Here is a 16455-nt window from a genome sequence, read left to right as displayed (position 1 = left end):
AGTGAGAATTTTTGGAAAATAACACTGTGATCTTAAGGATTTGGTTCTTTAACTATCTAGTGAGAGAAGACATATGACAGACACTTCTTTATTCTGTTACTGATTTTTGCGAGTATTTGTGGTTTCTGATTTTATGTGTCTATGAGGTGTATGTGTGTATGTGTAAGTTTCTTGTTTTCTTCCTTCCTTTCTTTCTTCCTTTCTTTCTTTCTTTCTTTCTTTCTTTCTTTCTTTCTTTCTTTCTTTCTCTCTTTCTCTCTTTCTCTCTTCCTTTCTTTCATTCTTTTAACTTTTTTGTTTTCCTTTTTACTATTTTTTGGCAAAGAAAGAAAAAATGATAGTATGAAGTAGGTGGGATATAGAGAGAATCAAAGACCAATCAGGGGGGAGGGAGAGCCATGATCAGTATATATTATTTGAAAAATATTTTCAATTAGAACAAAACTCAACACAGTAATGGCATTTTAAATTTTTATGTGAGAAGCAAATGTCATATTTGTCAATTAGTTTGTTCTTTGGGAGAAAAAAATTTCATACTGATTTTTCTAAAAGATTTACCTTCATCCCTTTAGTGTCTGAAATAGATCTCATCAACTTTAACCTTCTCAGTGACCTTTACAGGACCTTGCCCATTTCAAACATGTTTATGTCAAATCCATGTTAACCTCTGATATTACCTGAAGATCATTGGGAAGTAAAAGGATAATTTGAAATTTTCATGGCTGCTTTTTTTTTTTTTTGAGAGGGCGATTATAACTGTTTCTTAAATTTTAGGACTTAGAAAAACAAAACAGTTCAAAACTAATTTGTTTAGTATTTTTAGTATTTCCACTACTCCTTGGCTATCTTAGTCAAATTTAAGATGACTCAAATTACTGCACCTGCCATGAGATTCTTCAAAACGCTGTAAGCCACATCATTCCTGGCTGATGAAATATCTTAGTGTAATATAAAATCACAAGTATGGTTAACTCTATTATTTTGCTTTTATAAATTATTAATTAATATATAGCACAATGGAGATGACATTTGGGTTTTTTTTCTGTTACTCACTCTTTTTTTTTTTTTTTTTTTATAAAATCCAGAAAATAATGTTCACAAGAAAGGATCCCATGTTTAATTCAAATTAAATTAATTTTGGTAGTCTAAAAAGCCAAATTATCCTTGTACTAGACCAATCAGTAGTTAGTGTTGATATGCAAACCAGTTCTTATTTTATATGCTGTAGTACACTGATTACTTAAATATTATTGGAAGTATTTAAAACGAAGAGTTAAGTGATATAGCTGAAGGGAAATGTGTTTCTATTAGTGGGATTTTGTGTTGATTGCATTGCACATAGGCCATTTAAAAACTGTTTAGGATTGAGTTTGCCCTATGAAAATATGTGAATGCTAATATTAATAATATATCATATCTGGCCAAAACTGTTGAGCTGTTCATGAACTCTTATCTTTAGTCAAATCATAAAGCCCCATTACCCTAGCAACTATCTAGTGATTTATATATCCAGATGTTTTATTACTCATTCTGCCTTTAATCCTACCATGTTTTATCACTAACATGTTTGTCATATGAAATGTATATATTTATTCATTCATTCATTTATTTTGTTTACCTCCACACATCTGCATTTGATCTTAATCTTCCTAGTCTTAGAAAATAGGTTCCAAAATCTTAACTTCTTAATTTCTTCCTCTATTCTCTATTTTTCCGTATGCAATCAGAAATATCTATTGGGCATATCTTCAAATTAGGTTCACAACTGACTATATCTCTTTATCTCCAATTTAGAATGAGGTTCAAACCACCATCGTGTTTAAAAGGATCAATCCCAGTTTGCCAGTATAGATTACATTCTTCCTAAAGTAGAGGTTGAAATGTCAGAAATATTATTTATAACTAACCTAATTTTAGTTAATAATTTAATTTTAAATCATATGTATCTTAATTTGATATTAATAACATTCTTATTAAAAGCCAGAAATTTGAATGTAAGGAAAAAACCTCATGAAAGCAACATCATTGGAGTGTAAAACGTTAGAATTGAAATGGTTGGTCTTGATGTCAAGTTTGAAAGATGAAGAAAAACCTAAGAGAATATTAAATCACTTTTCTTGGTGTTGCTTTATAGATGTTTTTAGAGACAATTACATAACAAGAGTCTTGATGTAAAGAATGTGCGTAACACTGGTGCATTTACGGGATAGAATGTTAGGAATGTTAGAATGTTAGGAAAGACAGTAGAGGAAGCACATCAGTATAGCTGTCCTGGAAGCTTGGTCTCATTTTGTAATCCCATTGAGCATGACACTTCCCCCCCACACTTTTACCACCCAGGTTGCAGAGCTCAGAAACTCTGGACTGAATCCTCTGAAATTACAAGACAGAATAATAATTTCTCTTAAGTTGTTTCTACTAAGTGATGAGAAAAATAACTAAAAGGAAAGTGATGTGGTATTGGCTAGAGCAAATCAAGGTTTTGTGAGGCAACAGAAAATGGAAACTACAATGTAGGCACAGAACAGATTATAATTCATAAGCTTCAGGGAACCATCTCTAAAAACTTAGGCTCTAGGATCCTAGGATATTATCAAGATGATGGCCTTATCTGGCATCACTAGGAGGGGAGCCCCTTGGTCCTGTGGAGGCTTGATGACTCAGGATAGGGGAACACTAGGCTACTGTGGCAGAAGTGCATAGGCAGGTGGGGAAGCAACCTCATAGAGGGAGGAGGAGGGAGGAGGGGATAGGAGGCTTATGTGGGCAGGACTAGGAAGGGGGATAATGTAAATAAATAAAATAACCAATAAAAATATTTAATTCTGGGCTTGCTTAGTATTTCCAAATCTTATTTCATTATCATAATTGCAAAGAGCATGGTGGCAGCTAGATATGGTGCTAGAGAAGTATCTGAGAGCTACATCCTGATCAATAGACCAAGAGAAGGACAGGTCTATAATGAAATCTCAGATCTTTTATATAAAACAGAATAATATCTGCCCAGTCTCATAAACTTACTTATTTACCCATTTATATTTCTTTCTACTGCCAGTATTTATCTGGTATGAAATAAATTTATTTTACCACTTTTATATTATACCAGAATTTCAGGACAATATGAAATATGGACATTATTTTGTGTTTCTTTCTTTGAATGTTGGTACTTCAAATGTTACAAGTTCTTTATATGTAATAAATGCCAAATTATTACTTGTGAATTGAAGAAATCGTGTTTTCAGTCAGCAAACATGATTTTGGAAAAAAATTAAAAATGAAATGAATTAGACCATATGCATAAGGACTGAGAGTATGAATGAATGAATGAATGAATGAATTAATTAATTAATTAATTAATCTGTAGCCAGTTTCCTTTTTCATTCAGTAATCATATCTATATTGACTTCTATGTTGAACAGCATGCCCTTCTGGGCAATGACATTTCAACAACGACGATAACAGGAGGGCTAACTAGGGTTCATGAAAGTAAAGTCCACATTTGAGATGAGAATAAAGCCAAAGATGTTATAAGTGAATGTGCAAATGTTTCTTCTTCACAACGCAGTTAAAAGAGGATTCATAAAATGTATGTGCATGAGCAGTAGGTCTTAGAGGTGCTAGGCGTGCTAATAGCAGAAAAATGAGTGAGGCGCATGTTTCAGCATTGGACACAATATGTGCAAACATGTGACATAAGGTGGGGTGCACAGGCTCACTTCTTTAACACTGAGACAATGGTCAGCCACATAATGGTAAAGAAATACTGAAACCTCTTACATCAAAGAAAATCACAGGAGTTGTCTACATTTGAGAAAACCCCAAATGCCCTTTGTTTAAATATTCTATAGACCAATGAGACAGGGGGCCAAAAGGCAGGCTTTGCACTCTGAGTCTGTCTTCAGCTTAGCATCAGAGCAATGTACCATCTGGCTCCTACTGCTTGATGATTCCTTATGACAGAATCTTAGTTCCTTCTCCCAGCAGGAGCTGGTCAGGAATGGAGTTTGTCCTAAAGAAGAAAAAGCGGGTGTTCATTTATTTCTCACTTTTCACCTTCTATTTTCATTACCCCAAATATTTCACAACATTAATATTTCATTGTGCTGTTCTTTATACAGCAAATACATGACACAGTTGTACAAGAAAAATGGTGATGCTTGATGGCCTGATTACTACCCATTGCGAGGTTCAAGGTTTGTGACCATCAATTCTTTACTGAATTTTAATGTGATGTGAAGCCATCACAGTTACTCTGTTCAATGTGCTAACATTTAGTAGAATATATTAAAGAAACTAGGGAATTTGTTGCTTCTGGTCTCTAATTGGTGTTCTAGAATTAATGACTATGTAATAAAAGATGACTTTTGATTTCTTTCTTAGGTTCTACATCCATTCAATGAGTAACATTGACTGTATAAATTAGTAAAGATCATTATTTTTTATTTTACTTTAGAAGATAAAAGTTGATTATGGCAAATGAAATTGATGGTAGTTTATAATTAATATCTGTAGTAACATGAAATGTGAAAGATGTCTTTTTTGTTCTACTTTTAATATTATTTTTTATATTCTAGAATACATATGTTTTTTGATCTGTCTGCACATAAATCAGCAACATTCCAGGCATAATTAGAATTAAAAATTTAACAGATTTTAAATGTAATTCAAGCTCTGTCTCCCTGTCTCTGTTTTATATCTCTGTCTCTTTCAGTCTCTCTACCTGTGTGTGTGAATGTTTGAGTGTGTGTTGTATTGTTCTTTTACAACTTGTTAGGCAATGGTTATTTAAATTACAAAGGAAGGCTTTATGAATAAATCAGAGAGAGTTTAGCTTCTACCTTCAATTCTGTGTGGTGTGAGTATGACTTATATGTGTGGTTGGTGCTTATACCTTGTCATTGTTTCAATTAGCTGCTTTTATGAAATCTGTTTTAAAGGTCCATTGTATATCTACATTAGTAGGTTTCTATGTGGCTTTTTCAAATAGCCTTTAATATTTCTTACCGTCTCTACATTATTTTCTGTTTCCTTCCATTTACATATATACATACATGTACACACACACATATACATAAAATACACATATACATTTGTAGGATGATGGTCTGTGGATTTACCCTCCAATGGGGAAAATCTATTACCTCAACTGTGTCTCATGCCACACAAATAAGACCTCCAGCATCAGTAATGCATCCTTTTGGGTTGTTAGCCAGTGGATTTATATAGACTCATAAGCATTACAGGCTACTGACAGTACCCCTGTCTATCCCAGAGAACTCAGCAAGGAGATAGCAAAAACGTGGTTCCTAAATCATGGAGAACTCATAAAGATGTGAATTTGAATGCTATCCCTACAGACTACCATCAAAGTGCTTTGTATAGATAGGAAACTAGTAAACAATCAGTCTCACTTAGTTGTGAATCCTATGAACTACTGAAATGACTGGCCTGACAAGATAACTCTATCGGGGACAAATGTTATGGGAGGAACTAATAATTTTCTAAATATATTAAAGATTTGACCCTTGAAATTAAACAAATACCTTGTACTATTTTAGGGCCAAGAACTTGTGGCTGCATAGGTGATAGATTCTAGGTGAGATAGCCACAGTAATAAAACAATTTTTTTTTTTTTCTTTCCTACATCCACACAAAGACCTCCATGGAGATATGTCTGACTGGCACATTCATCAAAGTTGAGTTCACAGTGGTCTCCAAGGAATCCAGGTGTAGAGTCACAGAAGTAAGCCCCAAGAGCATCTTGACACACAGCACCACATACACATGGCAGGGATCCACATTCATCAATTTCCAACTCATAGTTCACACTCTTTTTTTTTTTTTTTTAATATTTTTATTACATATTTTCCTCAATTACATTTCCAATACTATCCCAAAAGTCCCCCATAGCGCCCCCCACTTCCCTACCCACCCATTCCCATTCTTTTGGCCCTGGCATTCCCCTATATTGGGGCATATAAAGTTTGCAAGTCCAATGGGCCTCTCTTTCCATTGATGGCCGACTAGGCCATCTTTCGATACATATGCAGCTAGAGACAAGAGCTCCAGGGTTCTGGTTAGTACATCATGTTGTTCCAACAATAGGGTTGCAGATCCCTTTAGCTCCTTGGGTACTTTCTCTAGCTTCTCCATTGGGAGCCCTGTGATACATCCAATAGCTGACTGTGAACATCCACTCCTGTGTTTGCTAGGCCCCGGCATCGTCTCACAAGAGACAGCTATATTTGGGTCCATTCAGCAAGATCTTACTAGTGTATGCAATGGTGTCAGCGTTTAGAAGCTGATTATGGGACCGATCCCTGGATACAGCAGTCTCTAAATGGTCCATCCTTTCATCACAGCTACGAACTTTGTCTCTGTAACTCCTTCCCTGGGTGTTTTGTTCCCAATTCTAAGAAGGTGCACAATGTCCACACTTTGGTCTTCATTCTTCTTGAGTTTCATGCGTTTAGCAAATTGGATCTTATATCTTGGGTATCCTAAGTTTTGGGCTAATATCCACTTATCAATGAATACATATTGTGTGAGATCTTTTGTGATTGTGTTACTTCACTCAAGATGATGCCCTCCAGGTCCATCCATTTGGCTAAGAATTTCATAAATTCATTCTTTTTAATAGCTGAGTAGTACTCCATTGTGTAAATGTACCATAATTTCTGTATCCATTCCTCTGTTGAGGGACATCTGGGTTCTTTCCAGCTTCTGGCTATTATAAATAGGGCTGCTATGAACATAGTGGAGCATGTGTCCTTTTTACCGGTTGGGACATCTTCTGGATATATGCCCAGGAGAGGTATTGCTGGATCCTCCGGTAGTACTATGTCCAATTTTCTGAGGAACCGCCAGACTGATTTCCAGAGTGGTTGTACAAGCTTGCAATCCCACCAACAATGGAGGAGTGTTCCACTTTCTCCACATCCTCGCCAGCATCTGCTGTCACCTGAATTTTTGATCTTAGCCATTCTGACTGGTGTGAGGTGGAATCTCAGGGTTGTTTTGATTTGCATTTCCCTGATGATTAAGGATGTTGAACATTTTTTCAGGTGCTTCTCTGCCATTCGGTATTCCTCAGGTGAGAATTCTTTGTTCAGTTCTGAGCCCCATTTTTTAATGGGGTTATTTGACTTTCTGGAGTCCGCCTTCTTGAGTTCTTTATATATATTGGATATTAGTCCCTTATCTGATTTAGGATAGGTGAAGATCCTTTCCCAATCTGTTGGTGGTTTTTTTGTCTTATTGATGGTGTCTTTAGCCTTGCAGAAGCTTTGTAGTTTCATGAGGTCCCACTTGTCAATTCTCGATCTTACAGCACAAGCCATTACTGTTCGATTCAGGAATTTTTCCCCTGTGCCCATATCTTCAAGGCTTTTCCCCACTTTCTCCTCTATAAGTTTCAGTGTCTCTGGTTTTATGTGAAGTTCCTTGATCCACTTAGACTTGACCTTAGTACAAGGAGATAGGAATGGATCGATTCGCATTCTTCTACATGTTAACAACCAGTTGTGCCAGCACCATTTGTTGAAAATGCTGTCTTTCTTCCACTGGATGTTTTTAGCTCCCTTGTCGAAGATCAAGTGACCATAGGTGTGTGGATTCATTTCTGGGTCTTCAATTCTATTCCATTGGTCTATTTGTCTGTCACTATACCAGTACCATGCAGTTTTTATCACAATTGCTCTGTAGTAGAGCTTTAGGTCCGGCATGGTGATTCCACCAGAGGTTCTTTTATCCTTGAGGAGAGTTTTTGCTATCCTAGGTTTTTTGTTATTCCAGATGAATTTGCAGATTGCACTTTCTAATTCGTTGAAGAATTGATTTGGAATTTTGATGGGGATTGCATTGAATCTGTAGATTGCTTTTGGCAAGATAGCCATTTTTACAATGTTGATCCTGCCAATCCATGAGCATGGGAGATCTTTCCATCTTCTGAGATCTTCTATAATTTCTTTCTTCAGAGACTTGAAGTTTTTATTATACAGATCTTTCACTTCCTTAGTTAGAGTCACGCCAAGATATTTTATATTATTTGTGACTATTGAGAAGGGTGTTGTTTCCCTAATTTCTTTCTCAGCCTGTTTATTCTTTGTGTAGAGAAAGGCCATTGATTTGTTTGAGTTAATTTTATATCCAGCTACTTCACCGAAGCTGTTTATCAGGCTTAGGAGTTCTCTGGTGGAATTTTTAGGGTCACTTATATATACTATCATATCATCTGCAAAAAGTGATATTTTGACTTCATCTTTTCCAATTTGTATCCCTTTGATCTCCTTTTGTTGTCGAATTGCTCTGGCTAGGACTTCAAGTACAATGTTGAATAGGTATGGAGAAAGTGGACAGCCTTGTCTAGTCCCTGATTTTAGAGGGATTGCTTCAAGCTTCTCACCATTTACTTTGATGTTGGCTACTGGTTTGCTGTAGATTGCTTTTATCATGTTTAGGTATGGGCCTTGAATTCCTGATCTTTCCAAGACTTTTATCATGAATGGGTGTTGGATCTTGTCAAATGCTTTTTCCGCATCTAAGGAGATGACCATGTGGTTTTTGTCTTTGAGTTTGTTTATATACTGGATTACGTTGATGGATTTCCGTATATTGAACCATCCCTGCATCCCTGGGATGAAACCTACTTGGTCAGGATGGATGATTGTTTTGATGTGTTCTTGGATTCGGTTAGCAAGAACTTTATTGAGGATTTTTGCATCAATATTCATAAGGGATATTGGTCTGAAGTTTTCTATCTTTGTTGGGTCTTTTTGTGGTTTAGGTATCAGAGTAATTGTGGCTTCATAGAATGAGTTGGGTAGAGTACCTTCTGTTTCTATTTTGTGGAATAGTTTGTGAAGAACTGGGATTAGATCTTCTTTGAAGGTCTGATAGAACTCTGCACTAAACCCATCTGGTCCTGGGCTTTTTTTAGTTGGGAGACTATTAATGACTGCTTCTATTTCTTTGGGGGATATAGGGCTGTTTAGATCATTAACCTGATCTTGATTCAGCTTTGGTACCTGGTATCTGTCTAGGAACTTGTCCATTTCATCCAGGTTCTCCAGTTTTGTTGAGTATAGCCTTTGGTAGAAGGATCTGATGGTGTTTTGGATGTCTTCAGGATCTGTTGTTATGTCTCCTTTTTCATTTCTGATTTTGTTAATTAGGATGCTTTCCCTGTGCCCTCTAGTGAGTCTGGCTAAGGGTTTATCTATCTTGTTGATTTTCTCAAAGAACCAGCTCCTTGATTGGTTGATTCTTTGAATAGTTTTTCTTGTTTCCACTTGGTTGATTTCACCCCTGAGTTTGATTATTTCCTGCCGTCTACTCCTCTTGGGTGAATTTGCTTCCTTTTGTTCTAGTGCTTTTAGGTGTGTTGTCAAGCTGCTAATGTGTGCTCTCTCTAGTTTCCTTTTGGAGGCACTCAGAGCTATGAGTTTTCCTCTTAAAAATGCTTTCATTGCGTCCCATAAGTTTGGGTATGTTGTGGCTTCATTTTCATTGAACTCTAAAAAGTCCTTAATTTCTTTCTTTATTCCATCCTTGACCAAGGTATCATTGAGAAGAGTGTTGTTCAGTTTCCACGTGAAGGTTGGCTTTCTATTATTTATTTTGTTATTGAAGATCAGCCTTAGTCCATGGTGATCTGATAGGATGCATGGGACAATTTCAATATTTTTATATCTGTTGAGGCCTGTTTTGTGACCAATTATGTGGTCAATTTTGGAGAAGGTACCATGAGGTGCTGAGAAGAAGGTATATCCTTTTGTTTTAGGATAGAATGTTCTGTAGATATCTGCCAGATCCATTTGATTCATAATTTCTGTTAGTTTCACTGTGTCCCTGTTTAGTTTCTGTTTCCATGATCTGTCCATTGGTGAAAGTGGTGTGTTGAAGTCTCCCACTATTATTGTATGAGGTGCAATGTGTGCTTTGAGCTTTACTAAAGTTTCTTTAATGAATGTGGCTGCCTTTGTATTTGGAGCATAGATATTCAGGATTGATAGTTCCTCTTGGAGGATTTTACCTTTGATGAGTATGAAGTGTCCCTCCCTGTCTTTTTTAATGACTTTGGGTTGGAAGTCAATCTTATCAGATATTAGAATGGCTACTCCAGCTTGTTTCTTCATGCCATTTGCTTGGAAAATTGTTTTCCAGCCTTTCATTCTGAGGTAGTGTCTATCCTTTTCTCTGAGATGAGTTTCCTGTAAGCAGCAAAATGTTGGGTCTTGTTTGTGTAGCCAGTTTGTTAGTCTATGTCTTTTTATCGGGGAGTTGAGTCCATTGATATTAAGAGATATTAAGGAAAAGTAATTGTTGTTTCCTGTTATTTTTGATGTTAAAGTTGGCATTTTGTTCTTGTGGCTGTCTTCTTTTAGGTTTGTTGAGGGATTACCTTCTTGTTGTTTCTAGGGCGTGGTTCCTGTCCTTGTATTGGTTTTTTTCTGTTATTATCCTTTGAAGGGCTGGATTCGTGGAGAGATAATGTGTGAATTTGGTTTTGTCGTGGAATACTTTGGTTTCTCCATCTATGTTAATTGAGAGTTTGGCTGGGTATAGTAGCCTGGGCTGGAATTTGTGTTCTTTTAGTGTCTGTATAACATCCGTCCAGGATCTTCTGGCTTTCATAGTCTCTGGTGAAAAGTCTGGTGTAATTCTGATAGGCTTGCCTTTATATGTTACTTGGCCTTTTTCTCTTACTGCTTTTAGTATTCTATCTTTATTTAGAGCATTTGTTGCTCTGATTATTATGTGTCGGGAGGTATTTCTTTTCTGGTCCAGTCTATTTGGAGTTCTGTAGGCTTCTTGTATGTTCATGGGCATCTCTTTCTTTAGATTTGGGAAGTTTTCTTCTATAATTTTGTTGAAGATGTTTGCTGGTCCTTTGAGTTGAAAATCTTCATTCTCATCCACTCCTATTATCCGTAGGTTTGGTCTTCTCATTATGTCCTGTATTTCTTGGATGTTTTGAGTTAGGATCTTTTTGCATTTTACATTTTCCTTGATTGTTGTGCCGATGTTCTCTATGGAATCTTCTGCACCTGAGATTCTCTCTTCCATCTCTTGTATTCTGTTGCTGATTCTCGTATCTATGGTTCCAGATTTCTTTCCTAGGGTTTCTATCTCCAGTGTTGCCTCATTTTGGGTTTTCTTTATTGTGTCTACTTCCCTTTTTAGGTCTAGTATGGTTTTGTTCATTTCCATCATCTGTTTGGATGTGTTTTCCTGTTTTTCTGTAAGGACTTCTACCTGTTTGATTATGTTATCATGTTTTTCTTTAAGGATTTGTAACTCTTTAGCAGTGTTCTCCTGCAATTCTTTAAGGGATTTTTGTGCTTCCTCTTTATTGTCTTCTGCCTTTTTATCAGTGTTCTCCTGCATTTCTTTAAGTGTGTTATTAAAGTCCTTCTTGAAGTCCTCTATCATCATCAGGAGATATGCTTTTAAATCCGTGTCTAGCTTTTCCGGTGTGTTGGGGTGCCCTGGACTGGGCGAAGTGGGGGTGCTGGGTTCAGATGATGGTGAGTGGTCTTGGTTCCTGTTAGTAAGATTATTACGTTTACCTTTCGCCATCTGGTAATCTCTGGGGTTAGTTGTTATTGTTGTCACTATTTAAAGATTGGAGCAGAAGCTGTGTTCCACTCACCAGCAGTCTCTAAATCCTGAGGCAGGGGTCGTGGGAAGCTGACGGTACCCCGGTGCTGGTCCAGCCGGAAGAGGCCTGTGATCCTACTCAGGCCGTTTTTCTGCTTCCCTAACTAATGCAGTCTCTGGTCCCGCGTGCAATTGGATTGGAGCAGAAGCTGTGTTCCACTCTCCAGAAGTCTTAAGATCCTGTGGTGGGTGTTGTGGGTAGCTGGTGAGTGTCAGCTGACCCTGCGCCCCAGCTGCCCAGGTGCTTTTCTGACCGGAAGAGGGTTGTGGCCCTATGTAGGCCGGATTTCTCTCTCCCCAACCAGAGCAGTCTCATTTCCCGCGTGATTGGACTGGAGCAGAAGCTGTGTTCCACTCACCAGCAGTCCCAAAATCCTGAGGCGGGGGTCGTGGGTAGCTGGCGGGTGTCAGGCAACCCTGCGCTCCTGCTACCCTGGCGCTGATCCGGCCGGGTGAGGCCTGTGGCCCTACTCAGGCCGGTTTCTGCTTCCCTAACTAATGCAGTCTCAGGTCCAGCGCAATTGGATTGGAGCAGAAGCTGTGTTCCACTCACCAGAAGTCTTAAGATCCTGTGGCGGGTGTTGTGGGTAGCTGGCGAGTGTCAGCAGACCCTGCGCCCCAGCTGCCCAGGTGCTTTTCTGACCGGAAGAGCCAATTTTTTTTTTTTTTTTTTAACAATAGATCACAACACCTTTCAAATATCTTCAGAGAAGCATCTCCTTGCAGTAGATGGGTTGTAACATAGAGATCCACACCTAGTCATTATGCAGGGAACAAAACATTCTAGCGTGCTGAGGCATACATTGGAAATTCACAAAGATTTCAAGAGCAAGGGGTAGCTGATAACTTCTAGGACACAGTGCTTTCCAGACATGACAACGAAGACATGCACATGGCCTCAAAAAACAAAAAAACAAAAAACAAAAAACTTGACACCATGAAAAGGCTTGTACTTCAGCCAGACAAAAATTCCAGTGCAGTAGGAGGAAGATGTATATGTAGGACCTCCACTAGCTGAGAAGCTATTAGCATTTAATTGCTGATCGAACAAGGAGAGCCCAGTGCTTTGTTGTTTATATTTAATTGTTTGTTTTGTATGTGTGTTGCATGTTTTTACTGCACTACCCTTAGTAGGGTGACAACACACTAAAGCCATCATAGATTTCAATACTATCTGTGCAATACAAATTGGACTCAAAGAAAGAAAAGAATAAATCAGGCACGGTTGGGTGGAAAACCATGAGACACTTGGATGGTAAACAGATAGTGGAAATCTCATTGCACAAAACTCTCAAGGGATAAATCAAAAATATTTTTTAATCCACTGTTCATGACACACTACTATTTCTAGTCCTAAAATGTCAGATAAAACTGACAAAATGTCCCCACTTTCATTTTCTTGAAATCATGTGCCCCCGTCCGTGTTTGGATCCCACTGGAAAGTTTTTATAAGGCAAAAGACATGATCAATAAGACAAATATACAACCTACAGATTGGGAAAAAGATCTTCTCTAACCCACATTCAATAGAAGGCTAATATTCAAAATATATGAAGAACTAAAGAAGCTAACCACCAAAATAAAAAAAAAATCAAAAATGGTGTATATACCTAAATTGAGAATTCACAACAGAGGAATCTAGAACGGCTGAGAAGCACCTAAAGAAGTGTTTGAGGTCCTTAGTGATCAGAGAAATGCAAATCAAAACTACCCTGTGATTCCACCTTACAAAAATCAGAATGGCTAAGATCAAAACCTCAGGTGACATCACATGTGGCATGTGGAGAAAGAGGAACACTACTGTATTGCTGGTAGTATTGCAAACTGGTACAGCCACTCTGGAAATCAATCTGGAGGTTTCTCAGAAAATTAGAAGTAGATCTACCAAAATTCTCAGGAATATCATTCTTGGGACTATACCCAATAGATGCCCCACCATGCCACAGGAGCACATGTTCCACTATGTTCATAGCAGTCTTGTTTGTTATAGCCAAAAGCTGGAAACAACGCACATGTCCCCTGACAGAAGAATGGATACAGAAAATGTGGTTCATTTACACAATGGAATACTACTCAGCTATTAAGAACGAAGACGTCCTGAGTTTTGCAAGCAAATGAATGACTAGAGAACATCATCCTGAGTGAGGTAACCCAGAAGCAAATGAACATGCATGGTATGAACTCACTAATAAGTGGATATTAGCCATAAATAATACAGAATATCCAAGATACAGTTCACAGAACTCAAAAAGGTCAACAAACTGAAGTGCCCTAGTGAGGATGCTTCAGTCTCAGTTGGGAGGGAGAAGAAAGCATCCATAAGTGGGCATGGAGGGACCTGAGAGGATAGTGGACTGGGGGTGGGAGAAAAGAGGGGAACATGATCTTTCTTGTTCTTTAAGGGATAGGGACTGAAGCCCTGAGGAATGAATGGAAACAGGCAACATTGGGAGGTAGGAGGTTGGGGAGGGAGACTCTCCAAAAATGCAGCAGAGACCTGGGAGGTGAGAGACTCTCAGGACTTAAAGGGAGAGACCTTAGGTAAAATGCCTGACAGTAGGGAGAGGGAATTTATACAGAGTCCACCTACAGCAGGAAGACAATTCATCAAGTGAGGGAGGAGGCTGCCATCCCAAAGTCAAAATTCTGACCCATAATTTTAACTCACTGAAAGAACTACAGGGATGGAAATGGAGAGGAGCCTTAAGAGAAGAGGTCTAGTGACAGGCCCAAAGTGGGATCTAGTTCAAGGGAGGTTCCAAGGCTTGACACTATTATTGAGTCAATAGAACACTCACAAAAAGGGACCTATTATGACCACACTAAGGAAAATCCAACAAGCAGCTGAAAGAGTCAGATGCAGATATTTGCACTCAACCAATGAACAGAAGCTGCTGACTCCTGTAGATGAATTAGGGAAAAACTGGAAAAAGCAGAGGAGGAGGGTGATCCTGTAGGAAGACCAGCAGTAGCAAATAACACTGACCCTCGAGATCTTTCAAACACTGGACAACCAACCAGGCAGCATACACCAGCTTATATGAGGCCCCCAACACATATACAACAAAGGACTTCCATGTCTGGGTTCAGTCAGAAAAAATGCACCTAACCCACAAGAGACTCAAGGCCCTAGGGAATTTAGAGATCTGATTCGGTGTTGGAGTTTGGAGGGTGGGTCATCCTCTTTAAGACAAGGGAGTGGGGAGGAAGTATGGGATGTAGAACAGTTGAAGGGTGGATTGGGGGTGATGGGAGTGTAAAAATTTGAATAAATAAATAAAAGACAGAGAAAGTAAAGATTAATTTTATTGAATTAAGGAAATCATAAAATAAGAACTTTTTACATATTACTTTCTACTAAATGGTATAATATTAAGCATTTTGTAAATTCAGTGGATTAAACACTTTTTATGAAATAAATATTTAATAAACTTTTGGATAATGTTTTTATTATATTTTTCATTAATGATCTGATAATCTATTCTTACCATATAGTAAAATCACTTTATATGAACTTGGGCTACTTATCAGCTCTCTTTTCTAAAATGCACATTACACTGGTCAGTCCTAATTTTCATATTATTTTTCTTGGTCTCCAGTCATATTTGAAATATATTTTCAAGAATATATTTAAGATAGGTTTTATAGCTATCTGTGAAGAGATCAACTAGCTTAAAATGCAGTGTCACAATCCTGGATTGCCCCTCCTTATAGAGAACAAACGTCGATTTTTCTTAGCTGTCACAACAAGGCATCCTTCTCAGGCAAGAATTTGGACCAGTTTCTGCACAGCTCAATTATTGCATCTGGGTAGCTGGGAGAACCACTGCTCTCAGGATGTTTATGTTAAAACACAGGAATGAAAATTCTATAAATCATACCAAATGAAGCTCCCTTCAACTTCAGCTCCTGAAGGCAAAGGTTGCTCGAGATCAGCTTATCTCTGTGTTTGCCTCATTGAAAATGGGCAGAATCAAGACTGTGAACTACAAGATGACAGGAGATGCTCTTTGTCCTCACTCTTCTTTTGCTGCTACATCTCCTTGATGGCTTTGCATTGCCGTTTCCACTTTGAGAGGACTCTGAGAGGCCCCTCCCCGCTGCCTGAGCCTAGCCTGTTTTCAATTGTTGCTTCACAGGCTAGATGCCCTGCAGCACACTTATACATTGATTGGCTTATACCTCTTTATATGAAATGGTTTCAAGTGGTCTTCTGAGCCAGACTTAGAATCTTCTATCCTTTCTTTCTTAAGTGCTATAAATTCATGAGCAGGTGGCTCACAGAACTGTTAACACACCTCAGTTCACAAGATATAGTCAGTTCTGTCATGCAACTTATTTTGTGCACATGAAATCGTATCTATTTGATTGACATACAGGGGACAATTTATACATAATGCAAATTTTTTATTTCCTTTTGTAAGAAGTATTCTCCCAAATAAACTAGGTGAAGTCAGAATATCGCACCCAACAAAGCCCAGCTAGAGAGATGTAGTGAAATCTTAAAATGCACAAGCTTCACACATCTATCAGTAACTTCACTCTACCATGTGTGAAATAGCCACACCCATCACCATCTGGTATTATAAAATATATCCAGTTTCTGAAAATCTACCTTCTACTATTTTATGATAACTTTACAGACTGATGCTCTTGGCTGTTTTCTCACATAAGCAAACTGTATGTCATTTTCAAATACCATAGTTTGTAATATTTATATGTTGCTAAACCTTGAGTATGGATAGAATGATAGCACCATCTTTGGCTACATTCTGCCTTTTTTCCTGTTGAGTG

Source organism: Mus caroli, unplaced genomic scaffold, assembly GCF_978045245.1.
Source record: "Mus caroli unplaced genomic scaffold, Mus_caroli_1 scaffold_6, whole genome shotgun sequence".
Lineage (NCBI taxonomy): Eukaryota > Metazoa > Chordata > Mammalia > Rodentia > Muridae > Mus > Mus caroli.
Note: the sequence above shows the minus strand (reverse complement) of the source record.